At 36.3% G+C, this 19,219-nt stretch overlaps 1 long non-coding RNA gene across 1 annotated transcript; it reads right to left on the bottom strand.

The window, feature by feature from the left end:
* Window positions 1-14,852: 14,852 nt before the first annotated feature.
* LOC112800832 (uncharacterized) lies at window positions 14,853-18,728 on the bottom strand. The gene is made up of 4 exons (XR_003201532.3): window positions 17,884-18,728; window positions 17,666-17,810; window positions 17,444-17,555; window positions 14,853-15,061 (listed from the first exon to the last, which is right to left on the bottom strand). It is a non-coding gene; the product is annotated as an uncharacterized lncRNA (long non-coding RNA).
* Between the last annotated feature and the right edge of the window lie 491 nt (window positions 18,729-19,219).

Genomic DNA, 19,219 nt, shown 5'->3' with positions numbered 1-19,219 from the left:
ACTTGCCATTCCTGCTGCGCCGCCACCATCGGCCGGTGAAGTCTCCACCAACGTGGAACGACCACCAGTGCCGAGCCTTCCACTGCCAACGCTGCCATTCATGAGCTCCATTCCGTTCAACGTTGCTGCCGCCACGTCGATCGACCTTTGCGTCCTCGCCAACACCACGCCGACCAACCCGCCGCCTCCACCCAGTTCTAGGCGTCGTCTTTGTCGGCTCCTCCACGCACGTTCTGAGCGACGTTTGTGCCCACCGTTATTGCCGATCTTTCTCCTTGGGGTGCTACCCGCCGCTACCCTCCCATCGTGAGTCTCCTGTGTCTGTTTTTAATGCGTTTGAATATATCTGTTTCTTTTTTTAAACCCTATATTATAGATTGTATAGCTTTTCTTTAAAAGAAAATTTTGTTCTTTCCGATTCAAAAAGTTGATGATTTAGTTTGTTTTTTGTACTGTTGTTTGTTCTCTGAATTGGTAAATTCTGCACGCACGCTTTAGACAGGCTTTTTGTTTTGCAAGGGTGATTTGGGCGTTTAATTTTTCTAAATTGCTAAATGTTGTAATATTAATTAAATTTAGAGGTGTTCTGAATATGCGCATTTAAAATTGTAGCACGAATAGGGATTGCATGTAACTAAATATTGGATGTTGCTATCATTAGATAATGGATGGTTTTGTCTATAAAAATTAAAATTGTCTATAAAAATTAAAACTCTATCCCATTCAAATAGTGTATGTTACTTGTTTTTAATACTATTGTTCCTTAATTGAATTGGTGGATTTCAGTAAATTTTTTATGGTGACAATGTATGGTTATTATATATATTTCCATGGAATTGTATTGAAAGTTCTGCTTGTGTGAAGTCTAACCCGAAGATCTTTACAGATTACAAAATTACCTGATTTATGTTGTTGAAAAGCCTCGCCGTCGACTATTGCACGCCACCATCAAGACACACACACATGTGGATTTTGCTATGGAACTTATCTTTCTCTTTCTTTTTTCTTTCTTCGCCATCCATTGCAGAAAACATGGAGTTTTTAAGATCATACCACAAAAGAAAAAGGATACCTAGAAAATTCATGATAAGTGGATGTTACTTCTGTCAAACATCAGGATGTTTTTTTTTGCTTACTAAATGGATGTTAATTTATACATTTTTCGAGTTTTCTTGTGTTGTAGTTGTAGATGTCTGTATTTTGTTAAGAATTGTATGGCCTTTTCTTTTTAAATCCTACCCGGCATGTTTCTCCGTGAAGATACTTGGTTGTTTTTGTATAGATCTAAGTGGATGTTACTTCTGTTAAGCATCATGATATCCCTTTTTCATACTAAATGGATATTACTTTATACATTTTTCAAGTTTTCTTGTGTTGTAGATGTGGAAGACTGTATTTCTTTAAGAATTACATGACCTTTTTTAAATCTTACTCGGCATATTTCTCCATGTAGATATCTGATTGTTTTTACAAAGATCTAAGTGGATGTTACTTCTGTCAAGCATCAGGATGTTCTTTTTTCATACTAAATAGATGTTACTTTATATATTTTTCAAATTTCCTTGTGTAGCAGTTATGGATGCCTCTAAACTCCTTCACCTCCTTCCCAAGCAATATGCCATGTTGGTTTCACTTTTGAAGCTATTACACTAAGAATGTAATATAATCAGTCTTGTTTTCCATCATAAAATTCTTTTTTATCAATCTTGTATTTTCAAGTTCTCATATACAAATGTCCAATAGTTTAAAATACACCATCCAAAATTACTTCTATAATCTATTTGTATTTGTTTCTTAAATGTCCAATAATTTTGAAGAAGAAAAATTTCTGTTTATGTACCTGTATTCATATAAGTAATAGCCATCATTATTTGCATGATAGCTTGGTAACTTACAAAGACAGTGAAAAAAGAAAAACTCTCTAAAATACTTTGACAACATAATGAAAAGATTAATTCTATACAAGGATACAAGCTTCATTTGATTTGCTTCTAGAATTTGAAATACCAACTTCCGAATATAATATAACAAACATACTAAAATTGTTAATAGAATTGGCATTGAGGATATGACAAATTTAATGGGATCAAGGCCATTATTTTTTTACACTTTCTAATGTACTAAATATTTTTTATGTTGATGGATCTATCTGACTCTTCACTAGCTTGATAGTCATTTGAAATTTTTTCTTTGTACATGGTCCCTTTTCAGAATCTTCACTGCAACATCCTTTCCATCACTTTTCAGTAATGATATCCAACAACAATGAATCAGCAAAAATGAAATTGTAATTAAACCTAAACAAAATTCAGCAAACAAATCAGTCAATCCAAACCAAATAAAATTCAAATCTAAGAAACATAAAAGCATGATGGAGTATCACTAGTGGATTAACAGCAATACTCAAGCATAATCCAATTAATTCAGCAATTATATTTTTGCAAAATCGGCTAAAACATAGTGGATTAACAAGATCAAATAATCTTAACAACTCCAACAAAATAGCAATAAAACTGGAAATCTCTACACAACCCAACAATATTCAAACTATGCCAGCAACAATTCCTCCATTAATTCAATAGAAATTCAATTAAACCAGTTCAAATGAATTCAGCAGCATATTCCATCAATTCAATCAGCAAACTCAGGATAGTTCCAAACACTTTCAGCAGCAATTTTTTAACAAAACAGTCAGTAAACTCAGAATATTTTTAATTTCTCAACAAAATCGTCATCAATTTCTCAACACAATCACACAATTAACCCAATAGTTTCAGTAACATATTCGTAAAAATGAGAAGTAAAATAGTGAATCTTCACACAATCAAACAATTTTCACACAATCTCAACAGAAAATTCTCCATTAATTTAGCACAAAACATCAAATTATAAATACAATTAACTATTTTCAAATAATTCCAGCAACAATTATATCAAATCAACAATTTTAGCGCTTTCATCTCAAATGAATTCAACAGCAATTTCCAACAATACAATTCGATCCAAACACTTTTCAAGACCTAATAACCTAAGCTAATCCCATCAAACAACCTAATTCCACTAAAAGAAAGTAAAAAACCAAGCTGAACTAATAATGAAATCGATTGAAAATTAAAACTGAAATTCTAATCAAAACTAAACCAAATTAAATTGAAATAAAAGAATTAAAAAATTGAGTTTGTTCAAAACTTGCACAGAATAACAGAGTAAGAAATTAGGAAAAAGGTGGAGGTTGCAGCGGTGGTGGAGACAGCCAGAGTGTGTCTCCAAGCTCATTTGAAGAAGGTGGAACAGGGGCTGTCATTTGTTGCGTCGAAGCTCGGCTGAGCTCAGGGAGCTTCGGCTGTTCTCCTGGTTCAGTGTTGGAGAGTGAGACAGGGTGGCACAAAGAGAGGGGCCGGAGCTAGGGTTCGGTGGCCCTGGAGTTGTGGCGGCGAAGAAGCAGAAACTAGTGCGAATGTCTGGTTTGCGGAGAGAGGAGAAGAGGGTTGGTGTGGCTGAAGAGGACAGAGAGGACTTCGCGCTGGGTGGTTCGGTGACGATGATAATGGAGGAGAGTGTGTACAGCGCGGCTGTGGGAGTGGGAGTGGGAGAGGGAGAGATGGGGAAGGGTTCCTTTGCGGCTAGGAGAGTGTGAGAGAAAGGAAAGGTTTCTACGGTTTGTAATTAGGGTTTCTTTAATCAGTTTTAATTATTTTAATTTTGAATTTAAAAAATATAAAATTAATTATTAAATAGAGTTGTTTAAAAAATTGGCTGGTTTATGTTGTTTTCCTATACTTTTCCTTAAATAAATAAAGTTAATGCAAAACAAAATTACACATAAAGAGAAAAAAAACAGTTAAAATATTCAAAGTGAACGCAGACGGAACTGCCAAAATTGTCGGAAGGAAATGCAGACGGAACTGTCGGAAGAGAACGCACATGTAACTACCGCAAGAGTGGCCAACTACCGAAAAACTGTTAAAAAATGGCGTAAGGTGACGAAAAATATATGGTTTCCCCATAAGAATAAACAAGTAGTGGATGAGCTGATCGATGAGGCAAAAAAAATCAAAGCATTGACAAAAGAGAAGGGAAAAAAATGGCACGGAAGAAAAGTATGAAAAGTACGGTGATTTCATCAGAAGAAAATAAATTTATCAACCTCAAGGAGAATACCATGGCTCTGATACTATGTTAAAAAGGAGAGAAGGGGCAATAGAAAAAAGGTTTGTGGGTATTCAAATTGTGTAGAATGATACAATATAGAAAGGTATTTATAGGTGATAAGAGTATCGAAATAATAAAGACGTAATATCCTATAATAAATATTTAGATATGTTGAATAATGCTAATTGATCTAATTAATTCTAATTATACTCTAACAGTTATATTTAATTAATTGATATACATAATATTAAATTGTGTGACACTTAAATATCTAATCAAATCAATTAGTTGATATAGTTAATCCATCTAATGAATTATATTTAATGAGTTAAAAGAATTAAATTAGGAAACATTCTCAAAAGCATGCCACATCAGCTTTATCATTAAGTGCAAAAATCTGATTTTTATATAATAAAATAGATAGATAAGATTTAAAAGTTATCCTTAGGTCGAATTATATGTCACATATTTAAGTTAGTCATGTTCAGTTAATCTTAAAAGAAAACATAATTTCAAAAATTATTTTAATCTGGATTATATGTCACTTATTGAAAATTAAAGTGATTGAAAATTATGTATATGTCGCATACTATTTCTAGCTGAATTTAAATAGTCATATGAAAGAGTTTTCAAGTTTTGATTCAAATATCAAATTTTTCAGTTATAATAAAAGCATCCAAAAACAATTAGTTTACCTTTCGATTCACTAATCTGAATGAAAGAAGAATAACTCAATCATAAAATAAAATAGATCAATACAAGACTTCGAAATAAAATAAATGTAAATTAATTATCTATAGAAAATATAAACAAAGCTCTTTAATTCTTTGATAGAGGATTAGTTACCCATGAAGAAGTAAGAAAAACAAGAAGAGAGGTAGTCCAAGGACTTAATAATCTTCTCTACGAGCTATGCTTACTTATAGGGGTGGTAATGGGGCGGGGAGGGGCGAGTTTTTGTCCTATCCGATCCCGTTCTATCCTACAATAATCCGCATTGAACCCACTCTATTTATATCCGCAGGTAGTAAAAAGTTAAATTCTAACCCGCCCTCTCTATCCGCCCCTATAATTATTAAAATCCAACAAATAAAATTAAATTTTAAAATTTATATAACCATAACCACATACATAATATAAATTAAAGTAAAAATTTAAATATGATACAATATTATTAATTATTGTACTATTATATATATATATATATATATATATATATATATATATATATATATATATATATATATATATATATATATATATATATATATATATCAAGGCAGGTTTAACCTAAACCCGACTCCCGCCCCGTCCAAGAACATTGTCCGTTAAAAATTCGCTCCGGTGTGGGGCTGAATATCCGCTCCGAGTAGATATGGGCGGGGTAGGTATCCACGGGTACGGATAGGATTTGTAACACCCTAACTACCAAAGCTCACGCTTCCGGCTGCGCCACTCTGATAGCTTGGACATTACGACGACACTTATACTATTTAATACTAAAATATGAGCCTGTTTAAAACTTTAAACCGCAATACCGCTCCAAAAAAAAAATACTTTTTCTATACAACGTACATCCATACATACCATACAACTTTAAGAAACTCATAAAGAGTACATCCATATATATATATACATACATATATATAAATAATATTAAAAACATTATCCAATACAATTCCTATCCCTCTTACAGAATATATCAAGGTAAAGGCGAGGGTACAAAAATAATAATCTAAAGTAATACAGAACATCTCAACAACAATTAAATAAACTCTTCATAATTTCTGCGCCCATATCCTGAAAGGGAAAAATGTAGGGGGGTGAGAACATCATCCTCAAAAGGGTTCTCAGTAGAGGGTTTTTGGGAATTACTGTAATAGGATACGTGAAGATAACCGCACCAGTGATTAATAACCGTCTTATGCCTCTTTTCAAAAACAACAGTTTACAATAAAAGTAAAGTCGAAAATCTTTTCTGAAAGAGGAACCATTCAATTCTCAAAAACTCAAAAGCCTTTCAAAATGGTTTATTTACACTGAACCAAAGTAGCCTTTCATATTTTATTCTCAACTAGAAACACAAAACCGAAATCAACCATCGGTTCATCTCATTCCAACCACGGCCCTAGGCCCAAACAATCCAACCATCAACCAATCACCATAATCCAACAAAGTCCCAGTTGCAAACACAGATAGGAAGTTCAAGCACAAACAAACAGCTACAACAAGTAGAACAAGTAGCAGGTAATCACAAGTAATCACATAGGCACACCAAGTACAATATGCACACCCAAACAATGTCACATAAATGCATATGATGCATGCCTGTCCTAGTAGCTGATGATATCATCTGTCGGTTACCAAGCCAACCCGACGTGTCCGGTAGCTAACCCGGACACAGTCTCTCTGTTGTGCATTAATATCATTAGAGGGTATCTGCGCCCTGTCGCCATTAGAGGGTATCTGCGCCCTGTCGCCATTAGAGGGTATCGGTGCCTTGTCACCCTTACAACCAGAGAGAAAACACAAGCATACTCGCTTACAACTTTCATCTCAGCCATTCGGCTTAAATTCACAAATCATTCAATTGCATACATGCATTTATATTCAATCATGGATCACCATCCATCTCAGCCACCAAGCTCACGGTTCAATCCAGAACCAACCAATTTATCAATAAATACAGCCCTTCGGCTTAAATTCATAATTCATAGCCAGCCATACGGCTTATAACTCATTCGGCAATCACCCATAAATCAATATCACACCAGCCATTCCGGCTCATAACAAAAACAGTACTTCCATCATTCAACATCATCAAATTCATAAAACCAGCATTTAAGCCATAACTCACTTTTCTCCAGCCATATCACTTTGAAAGCAAATTTTAACTCTTTTCAGCCTTGGCTTTAAAGATCTCATTTCTCGAATCATCTCAGGCTCATAAGCCAAATTTACTCAAAGTGAGTTCTTTTTTTTAAAACAAAGCCACTCTCGGCATTCTCTTTCCAAAACTTCCAAAACCATGACAAGTTAAAGATTTATTTCAAAGTATTCAAAATCACCCATCCAACAATGGAATTTTATAGTAAAAGCTTCTCGGCAGAGTCCCAAGTCTTTAGGGAAGGTCAAACTATATCAATTCCTTAAAATTCATTGAAACTCTTAAAATCATGGAGTCTCGGTTCAAGTAAATAAAACTGAATTTATTATGAAACCGAACCATACAAAATCACAAGTTCCAACCCGGTCCAAAAATCAACTCATTTGAAACAGAACCAGTTCATTTGAATCAAACCGCTTTCAAATTTCTTTTTGGAACCCATTTTTTTTCCAACTCTTCCAAAATGCCTCAAACTTGATTACTCAATCAAAAGTCTAGGTTCCTTTAAAAATCACTAAAAGCTCCTTTTTATATTAAAATCAATATTAGAGCATCATTCTTTCCTTCAGTGATTCAAACGGTAAAAATAGTTTATTTCTAAATGAGCCAAACTCAACGCATAAAGTTCATTAAATAAATTAAGCTTGAAAACATAATATCCTCTTAATAAATCAAATAATACAATTTCTCAAATCCAACCCTTTTTAAATAACCTTTCAAACAAGACTAAGATTTTATTGAAATTTCGGCAGCACCTCCCCTAAAACTTGGACTTTTGCCACCCGGTTCGGGTCCCAACTAAACCGTTCCTCATTCCTTTTCAACAACACAAAACTAGAAATCAATTCAAAGCATGCTAAATCCAACAATCACCTCAGTGGCGTATCTTAAGGATACTATTTCAAAATTAACTCAATATCAATTGATTTAACTCATTTCCAAGGCTTTAAAGAAACGGCTCAATAACAAATCATTTGTTCAAAACCGAACCAATTAAAGTAAACCAGGCTGAATTCAAAAGTGCATTCGACTTTTCAAATCATCAAAACAATTAATTCAAATCAAATCAATCCTCAGCGGATTAAACTCAGATTTCAAATCTTTAAAGGATCAACTTCAAAATATTACATTTCACAAAGCCGCACCACAATTCAGCCAAACCAACATCCATAATCATTCGAGTCAATCAAATAATACATAAGGCAGATACAATCACCAAATACACAATATCTCACATCAGTATCCATATGTAATAATTCCAATACATAAAATATAGTATTTGGAAAGCGCCCCTACCTCAAAACGCAATTTCATAACCCAAATGCCTCATCAAGTCTTTTCCATCTCAAACCAAATTGACGGCAACCAAAACCTCAGCTCCAAGCCACTTTCACAACAGTCTCGACAACTCTAATCGCAACATACAACAATCAGGACTTTTACCCCACGTTACCAAAACTCATATTCATTAACCAACACAACGAAGTACTAACGCGAGGATTTCCGAAACATACTTACTTACCGAAATAACACAAAGGAACAGCTGCTCTTCCGAACCGAAGAAGGAACGGCTGAACCGAAACAACGGCAGTCTCCGAGCCGGTTCAGCGGCAACGCAGCAGCCACCTCAAGCGATAGCGGTGACAAATTCCGATCACGACAACTGGAACCAACACGCAATGGCTATAATATTCTCGGAATTCAAAAAGGACAGAAACCACAATTAAAACCCTTACCGGCAAACTTTTCCGGCGACAGCAGCAGGGTCTCAAGTGGCAGAAACTCAGCCCAAAGCTCCGGCGGTGATCCCGGAAGCCACATAACCACTCCCGGCGGTCAGAAACACAGAGATGCAGCTCCTTTCTCCGGCAGCTTATACCACAGTGACCCAGGCAGCAGCATCAACTGAACAGCAACCCCGATGATGGCAGAGGCTCCGACAGCTTCAACAAGGCATGGTAGAGGTAGAAATGGAGTAGTACAGCAACAAAAACCCAATCTCTATCCCTTCTCACTCATCGAGCGCGCTCTCTGTTCTTCGTGGTGCTCAATCGGCGGCAGTGGACTGCGAGGAGGTCAACGGCAGCGACACAAGGTGCGGTGATAACGCAGCTGACGATGGTGGAAGGCACAAACGTTGACGGCTTCTTTGGTGGCGCCAGGGAGCGACGGCGATGCACGAAGCATCTCCAGTGACGGCAACGGTGCGGTGGCGGCTTCCTGATAAACGGTTGATAAACCCCAATTTGACGGTTTATCTTGTATTGAATTTAGAGTATTTTGTAGACCTTTTCTCACATTTACCTAATGAATTAACATGGTTTTGTATATTCTCCTTTAATTGTGCTTAAGAGTGAAAACATGCTTTTTAGGTCTTAAAATAAATAAATTTAATTCACCTTGATTCCATTAGATGCCTTGATATATTTGTTAAGTGATTTAAGGTTTAGGAGGCAAAGATTGGATCAAGGGAATGAAGAAAGAAAGCATGAAAAGTTGGAGAACTCATGAAGAAATGAAAGAACCGGAAAGCTGTCAAGCCGACCTCTTTGCACCTAAATGACCATAACTTGAGCTACAGAGGTCCAAATGACGCGGTTCTAGTTGGGTTGGAAAGCTAACATCCGGGGCTTCGAAACGATATAAGATTTGCTATGGTTGAACCGCTCATGGTGACGCGTACGCGCATAGTACGTGCACGCGCCGTTGCTGCCACCTGGTTCACTTAAAGCAAAACGTGGCCAGGGAATTCTAAAGCCTTGTGGGCCCAATCCAGCTCATTTCTAATGCTATTTAACCCAAGGACTGAAGGGGAAACACATTTATTGAAGATGTTAGTTACCAATTAGTTTTAGTTTAGCTTTTAGTTAGTTTCTAGAGAGAGAACCTCTCTCTTCTCTCTAGAATTAGGATTATGTTAGTTCTTAGATCTAGATCTATTTCTTCTTCTTCTCTCTTCCAATTTTCGTTCCTCTCCTCTATTGTAGTTGTAGAATTCTTCTTCTAACGTAATTCCTTTGTTTGTAGTTTGTGAATTCTCTTTTGTAGATCTATATTTCTCCTTCAATGCAATTGGTAAGTTCTTTGTTGTTTCATGATTGATTTGGTTTTCTATTGTGGACCTCTTGCCTTTGTAGTTAGATCTCTCTTTAATTCTTGCAAATTTATGTGTTTACTTGTATTGCACTCTATGTGTTTGATGAAATGTCTCTTATAGCTATTAGTTAGATTTTGTTCCTCTTGGCCTAGGTAGAGTAATTAGTGACACTTGAGTTATCTAATTCCTTTGTTGATTGGTAATTGGAGAGATTGCTAATTGGTTTGGAGTGCACTAAAACTAGTCTTTCCTTGGGAGTTGGCTAGGACTTGTGGCTCAAGTCAATTCATCCACTTGACTTTCCTTTATTTAGTAAGGGTTAACTAAGTGGTAGCAATGAACAATTCTCATCACAATTGAGAAGGATAACTGGGATAGGACTTCTAGTTCTCACACCTTGCCAAGAGCCTCTTATAGTTGTTAGTTTACTTTCTTGCCATTTATCTTTCATGCCTCTTATCAAAACCCCAAAATAACTCACAACCAATAACAAGACACTTTATTGTAATTCCTAGGGAGAACGACCCGAGGTTTGAATACTTCGGTTTATAAAATTAGGGGTTTGTTACTTGTGACAAACAATCTTTTGTATGAAAGGATTAGTGATTGGTTTAGAAATTATACTTGCAACGAGATTTCATTTGTGAAATTCTAAACCGTCAAAAATCCAATCATCACTTCCTCGCAACAGTGACGGGCTGGGACGAACGGGTCGACGGCGACGGGTCAGACCTGCGTTTCCCCTTCCCGTGGCCGAGCTCTCTCTCACGCTCGTTCTTCCTCTCTCTTCCTCAGCCTGGTTCGGTGGCTTCATGGTGGCAGGGATGGCAGGACGCGGTGGCGCGGCGACGAGGCGACGACAACGCGATGAGCTTCCTTCTGCCTCTCCTCTGCCGCAACTCAGTCTTCCTCTCCCTCTTTGCCTCATTTTCTTTCTTTCATGGAAAATGGGAAGCCGTGTGTGTGTGTGTGTGTGTGTGTGTTTTGAGGGAAGGGAGGTTTGCGGCTGCTGCTACAGCTTCTAAGTGGGTGGGTTGTTGATGGGGGAAACGGGTAACGGGTTAGGGTTTCATTTTCAAAAAAAATAGGGTTAGGGGTATTTTAGTAATCTTACTTAAAAATAGGGATAATATAGTAATTAGAAATAAATTCTAATTCAACAATGATAATGTATAAAAATACTATTTGCTCATCAATTTCACAAATTACTTTCAATAAAATGCCCAAATCTAAAAATTAGAAATAATATAATCAATTTCTTTATTTTCCAAAATAGCAGTACTAATATTTAAAATATTAGTTATTTAGTCCAAAACATATAAAATCCTTATTATTTCACAACTGCTAAATTTATAATTTAAATATAGAAAATAATCCAATAATTATAAAATCGGATAATAATAATAACTCATCCCAAATCCAATAAATCAAAACTTGCCTTAATTACCTTTAATAAAATAATTTCTGAAATTAAGGCTATAAATAACCATATGATTTGAGACTTGATCATAATAAGACTTTTTAAAGATTTTGGGCCTTACATTCTACCCACCTTATAAAAATTTTCACCCTCGAAAATTGATACGAAACGAAAGAAATTTCATCACAGTTCACCCTTGAACACATTTAAGGAAGAAGCAAAAATATATCGATATATAAACATATATATGGTTTTCAAATACTTGGATGATCATATGCATAAAGATACAAAGGTAGGAGTGTGATTGCAAAGCAAACGTTACAAGATTGACTCAATACACAAGGTCATATGATCTCAAGGCTTTACAAACACTTGAGGTGCCAAAATAGGGTGCAAATCAAGATAGGCGTTCACAAGGCAAAGTGGTAATAAATGTGGTAAAAGGCTGCAAGGCATGTTGGTATTTAAACAGCGGCATAACGTTCGCTGACAAATCTTGTTCCCACTTCAGAACTTCAATTTCCTAACTCCACCAATCATATTACAACCTCATAGCCAATCATAAGCCTAACAACTGCAAATCCATTCGCAAGGAATAGAACACCCACAACTCATAATGTTTTACACCTACCGTTTCTACTTCCGTATGCACATATCACGTCTTAAAGAACTAACGCATCGTGTTACTACATCTACAGATCACACGTGATATCAAAACAATTCTCGTGTCTACTAAGAGGAATACAAGATCTTAGAAATGAGAGATAAATGTCAACAATAATACTCATAGATTCGAGAGAGTGTATCCAATTCCAGATAAACAAGGATGCTCAAGCAGTGAAGTTTGCGAGAAATGAATCAATTGGCAACTTCAAAGATAAACCTTGGATCAAAGAAGTTCAACAAGATCAATAGGAAGAAAACCCGCACATCAGTTTGAAACAAATTCAAGCTGGGTCGAAGAAGTATAAGGTTTACAGAAGAGAATATTTCAAACCCAAGACAAAACTCGCAGGACTTAAGAGCATGATTAAAAATATTTCCAAATACATTGTTCATAAAAGAATCGAAAACTTTCGAAAACTCACTTCGCAATTTAGAAGAAAAGCTCAATAGCAAACATTCCTCAAGAGGGCAACAAAAGCAATAACGTGGCTTTGCTCTAATTCAACTTTATGTCGAAGTAGATAATGCAGAGTTTTGAAAACACAAAATGCACCGAGATTTGGCTAAGCAAAAATATTTTCATCAAATATTTTAGAAAGATAGTTAAGTGCACAGCCTAACCAAAAACAGCCCATAAAAACTCAGAAGTAATCAAATGCTTGTTCAAAAATCCTCAAAGTTCATATTCAAACAAGCATGTATAACATTTATAGCAAGGACGAAAGAGGAAGTTAAAATCTTTTAAGAAAGAAAACTCCGTGGTAAAAACTTGCTTACAACGTGGTAGAGGAAATAAGCGGTGCGTTACAAATGAACCAGTTTCCACTAAACAAGGAAATTTTCCAAAACCTCATTTAAAATAGCGCATGCCAACTTTAAATTAATTTCGTCAAAATTGAACAATGGTTTCAATCTCAATCAAGCAACAGAAATTAAATTCCGTTTAGAATTTCTTCAAAGAAAATTCAAAACTTCCTTAAAAGTTCTAAATAAGACTCCAAAAGTATACTTGAAATCACCATTTCAAAAGGATATTCAAGAATATTAGGATGTACTTAAGAAGGAGTCAAGCCATACAAGAAAGAATCTTAAACCAAAGTAGTTCAAACAAGATTCACTAGGCATGAGTCATCAAACAAGCTTTCCATTGATCCAAAAGAATACTAAGCCTTAGGAGAAAACTAATCAATCATTAGAAACTTCCCAAGGATAAATCTTTGATTAAAAACTCTTGTAAAGACAATGAGAGGATAGACGATGCACGAAATTGAAACAAATCAAGCTGACTCACATAAGAGTGAGATTCGCAAGAGAGGAAAACCAAGATCAATGATAATGTTCACAAGGTGCAAAAGATTAGTTAAAAACAGAATCACGTATGACATTCATAGAGGTGAAAAGCTTAAGAAGGAACGAGTCCGTTCATAAGAAGAAAGCTATGAGTCCAACACTTTTAAAAGGACAACAATGGCATAAGCCATATAGTAGGCTAAATGAAACTCAATTCAAAATAAGTTAAGTAAAGCTTATCAACCGAAACTCAACCGGGATAAAAGTGAAAAAGCTTTCCTTTCCAAAATTTTGAAAAATATCCAAATACATAATCAAATGAAGATGTGCATTGGAACTATAGTAAAATTGCTAGAAAGTCAAATTGTAATTTAAGGTAAATGCAGTTCCATAAACCAATAAAAATACAGCCGAGGTATAAAAGATAGATAGTTGCTAAGCGGTATGAGAAATCTTCAAAATTTCATGTATAGATAAGTATATATCCATTAAATAGCAATTTTCATAAAATCTCAAAATTGGCTGTGCTCACTGTCAAATAAGAGAAAAACTGAATCAACAATTTCTCTAATAATGGACTCGGAATCCCGGAGTTAAAATGCACAATGCATTAGGACAAGTTCAAAGCTATATCAAGAATACATGAATCAAGAAGAACTCAAATAGAGGAAGATAGATGCAACAAGGATTTTAAATAAGCATATGCACTTAAGATCAACAAGAATGCATATGAATAGAGAAACATAGTGGAATCATCAAATTACTTTTCAAGAGGAGTAGCAAGCAAGAACATCAAGTTAGGATATGAAAGAACAGGTCGACTCGAACAAAATCCAAGATACACAACTGAATAGCCTCGAGAAATAGTTTCTAACGTTCCCAAAACTCGCGATTCGCTTTATTCAACTCGTATGTCATCTATGATAACCCATTAGTGCTTTCATATACAAAATTCACTAGTATTAAGCCGGCCAAAATTAATACCAAGAATTATGCAATGCATGACTAACAGTGTTAATTAATAGACCGTCATGTGCATAAAGCTCTAATTCTCGTCATTCGACAAGACCTAATACATGACAAACTCTCAGAGTATGCAACTAAAGCATAGTCGGTCCATTCCTCAGGCTCTACAGGAAAGACTGCTCTGATACCATAATGTAACACCCTAACTACCAAAGCTCACGCTTCCGGCTGCGCAACTCTGATAGCTTGGACATTACGACGACACTTATACTATTTAATACTAAAATATGAGCTTGTTTAAAACTTTAAACCGCAATACTGCTCCCAAAAAAATACTTTTTCTATACAACGTACATCCATACATACCATACAACTTTAAGAAACTCATAAAGAGTACATCCATATATATATATATACACATACATATATATAAATAATATTACAAACATTATCCAATACAATTCCTATCCCTCTTACAGAATATATCAAGGTAAAGGCGAGGGTACAAAAATAATAATCTAAAGCAATACAGAACATCTCAACAACAATTAAATAAACTCTTCATGACTTCTGCGCCCATATCCTGAAAGGAAAAAATGTAGGGGGGTGAGAACATCATCCTCGAAAGGGTTCTCAGTAGAGGGTTTTTGGGAATTACTGTAATAGGATACGTGAAGATAACCGCACCAGTGATTAATAACCGTCTTATGCCTCTTTTCAAAAACAACAGTTTACAATAAAAGTAAAGTCGGAAATCTTTTCTGAAAGAGGAACCATTCAATTCTCAAAAACTCAAAAGCCTTTCAAAATGGTTTATCTACACTGAACCAAAGTAACCTTTCATATTTTATTATCAACTAGAAACACAAAACCGAAATCAACCATCGGTTCATCTCACTCCAACCACGGCCCTAGGCCCAAACAATCCAACCATCAACCAATCACCATAATCCAACAGAGTCCCAGTTGCAAACACAGATAGGAAGTTCAAGCACAAACAAACAGCTACAGCAAGTAGAACAAGTAGCAGGTAATCACAAGTAATCACATAGGCACACCAAGTACAATATGCACACCCAAACAATGTCACATAAATGCATATGATGCATGCCTGTCCTAGTAGCTGATGATATCATCTGTCGGTTACCAAGCCAACCCGACGTGTCCGGTAGCTAACCCGGACACAGTCTCTCTGTTGCGCATTAATATCATTAGAGGGTATCTGCGCCCTGTCGCCATTAGAGGGTATCTGCGCCCTGTCGCCATTAGAGGGTATCGGTGCCCTGTCACCCTTACAACCAAAGAGAAAACACAAGCATACTCGCTTACAACTTTCATCTCAGCCATTCGGCTTAAATTCACAAATCATTCAATTGCATACATGCATTTATATTCAATCATGGATCACCATCCATCTCAGCCACCCGGCTCACGATTCAATCCAGAACCAACCAATTTATCAATAAATACAGCCCTTCAGCTTAAATTCATAATTCATAGCCAGCCATACGGCTTATAACACATTCGGCAATCAGCCATAAATCAATATCACACACAGCCATTCCGGCTCATAACAAAAACAGTACTTCCATCATTCAACATCATCAAATTCATAAAACCGGCATTTAAGTCATAACTCACTTTTCTCAAGCCATATCACTTTGAAAGCAAATTTTAACTCTTTTTAGCCTTGGCTTTAAAGATCTCATTTCTCGAATCATCTCAGGCTCATAAGCCAAATTTACTCAAAGTGAGTTCTCTTTTTGAAACAAAGCCACTCTCGGCATTCTCTTTCCAAAACTTCCAAAACCATGACAAGTTAAGGATTTATTTCAAAGTATTCAAAATCACCCATCCAACAATGGGATTTTATAATAAAAGCTTCTCGGCAGAGTCCCAAGTCTTTAGGGAAGGTCAAACTATATCAATTCCTTAAAATTCATTGAAACTCTTAAAATCATGGATTCTCGGTTCAAGTAAATAAAACTGAATTTATTATTAAACCGAACCATACAAAATCACAAGTTCCAACCCGGTCCAAAAATCAACTCATTTGAAACGGAATCGGTTCATTTGAATCAAACCGCTTTCAAATTTCTTTTTGGAACCCATTTTTTTCCAACTCTTCCAAAATGCCTCAAACTTGATTACTCAATCAAAAGTCTAGGTTCCTTTAAAAATCACTAAAAGCTCCTTTTTATATTAAAATCAATATCAGAGCATCATTCTTTCCTTCAGTGATTCAAACGGTAAAAATAGTTTATTTCTAAATGAGCCAAACTCAACGCATAAAGTTCATTAAATAAATTAAGCTTGAAAACATAATATCCTCTTAATAAATCAAATAATACAATTTCTCAAATCCAACCCTTTTTAAATAACCTTCCAAACAAGACTAAGATTTTATAGAAATTTCGGCAGCACCTCCCCTAAAACTTGGACTTTTGCCACCCGGTTCGGATCCCAACTAAACCGTTCCTCATTCCTTTTCAACAACACAAAACCAGAAATCAATTCAAAGCATGCTAAATCCAACAATCACCTCAGTGGCGTATCTCAAGGATACTATTTCAAAATTAACTCAATATCAATTGATTTAACTCATTTCCAAGGATTTAAAGAAACGGCTCAATAACAAATCATTTGTTCAAAACCGAATCAATTAAAGTAAACCAGGCTGAATTCAAAAGTGCATTCGACTTTTCAAATCATCAAAACAATTAATTCAAATCAAATCAATCCTCAGCGGATTAAACTCAGATTTCAAATCTTTAAAGGATCAACTTCAAAATATTACATTTCACAAAGCCGCACCACAATTCAGCCAAACCAACATCCATAATCATTCGAGTCAATCAAATAATACATAAGGCAGATACAATCACCAAATACACAATATCTCACATCAGTATCCATATGTAATAATTCCAATACATAAAACATAGTGTTTGGAAAGCGCCCCTACCTCAAAACGCAATTTCATAACCCAAATGCCTCATCAAGTCCTTTCCGTCTCAAACCAAACTGACGGCAACCAAAACCTCAGCTCCAAGCCACTTTCGCAACAGTCTCAAGAACTTTAATCGCAACATACAACAATCAGGACTTTTACCCCACGTTACCAAAACTCATATTCATTAACCAACACAACGAAATACTAACACGAGGCTTTCCGAAACATACTTACTTACTGAAATAACACAAAGGAACAGCTGCGCTTCCGAACCGAAGAAGGAACGGCTGAACCGAAACAACGGCAGTCTCCGAGCCGGTTCAGCGGCAACTCAGCAGCCACCTCAAGCGACAGCGGTGACAAATTCCGATCACGACAACTGGAACCAACACGCAATGGCTATAATATTCTCGGAATTCAAAAAGGACAGAAACCACAATTAAAACCCTTACCGACAAACTTTTCCGGCGACGGCAGCAGGGTCTCAAGTGGCAGAAACTCAGCCCGAAGCTCCGGCGGTGATCCCGGAAGCCACATAACCACTCCCGGCGGTTAGAAACACAGAGATGCAGCTGCTTTCTCCGGCAGCTTGTACCGCAGCGACCCAGGCAGCGACATCAACTGAACAGCAACCCCGATGATGGCAGAGGCTCCGACAGCTTCAACAAGGCATGTTAGAGGTAGAAATGGAGTAGTACAGCAACAAAAACCCAATCTCCATCCCTTCTCACTCATCAAGCGCGTTTTCTGTTCTTTGTGGTGCTCAATCGGCGGCAGTGGACTGCGAGGAGGTCAACGGCAGCGACACAATGGCTTCTTTGGTGGCACCAGGGAGCGACGGCGATGCACGAAGCATCTCCAGTGACGACAACGGCGCGGTGGCGGCTTCCTCGCAACAGTGACGGGCTGGGACGAACGGGTCGACGGCGACGGGTCAGACCTGCGTTTTCCCTTCCCGCGGCCGAGCTCTCTCTCACGCTCGTTCTTCCTCTCTCTTCCTCAGCCTGGTTCGGTGGCTTCATGGTGGCAGGGACAGCAGGACGCTGTGGCGCGGCGACGAGGCGACGACAACGCGATGAGCTTCCTTATGCCTCTCCTCTGCCGCAACTCAGTCTTCCTCTCCCTCTCTGCCTCAGTTTCTTTCTTTCATGGAAAATGGGAAGCCGTGTGTGTGTGTGTGTTTTGGGGGAAGGGAGGTTTGCGGCTGCTGTTGCAGCTTCTAAGTGGGTGGGTTGTTGATGGGGGAAACGGGTAATGGGTTAGGGTTTCAGGGTTAGGGTTTCATTTTCAAAAAAAATAGGGATAATATAGTAATTAGAAATAAATTCTAATTCAACAATGATAATGTATAAAAATACTATTTGCTCATCAATTTCATAAATTACTTTCAATAAAATGTCCAAATCTAAAAATTAGAAATAATATAATCAATTTCTTTATTTTCCAAAATAGCAGTACTAATATTTAAAATGTTAGTTATTTAGTCCAAAACATATAAAATCCTTATTATTTCACAACTGCTAAATTTATAATTTAAATATAGAAAATAATCCAATAATTATAAAATCGGATAATAATCATAACTCATCCCAAATCCAATAAATCAAAACTTGCCTTAATTACCTTTAATAAAATAATTTCTAAAATTAAGGCTATAAATAACCATATAATTTGAGACTTGATCATAATAAGACTTTTCAAAGATTTTGGGCCTCACAAAATTGCTACCCGTACTCACTTATTTATAGTCTAAATTTTAGAATTCAAACTCAAAACTAAATTAATCTT

Source organism: Arachis hypogaea, chromosome 1 (assembly GCF_003086295.3).
Source record: "Arachis hypogaea cultivar Tifrunner chromosome 1, arahy.Tifrunner.gnm2.J5K5, whole genome shotgun sequence".
In the NCBI taxonomy this organism is placed as follows: domain Eukaryota; kingdom Viridiplantae; phylum Streptophyta; class Magnoliopsida; order Fabales; family Fabaceae; genus Arachis; species Arachis hypogaea.
The sequence above is the reverse complement of the archived record's forward strand: the minus strand, read 5'-3'. Positions and strand labels throughout refer to the sequence as shown.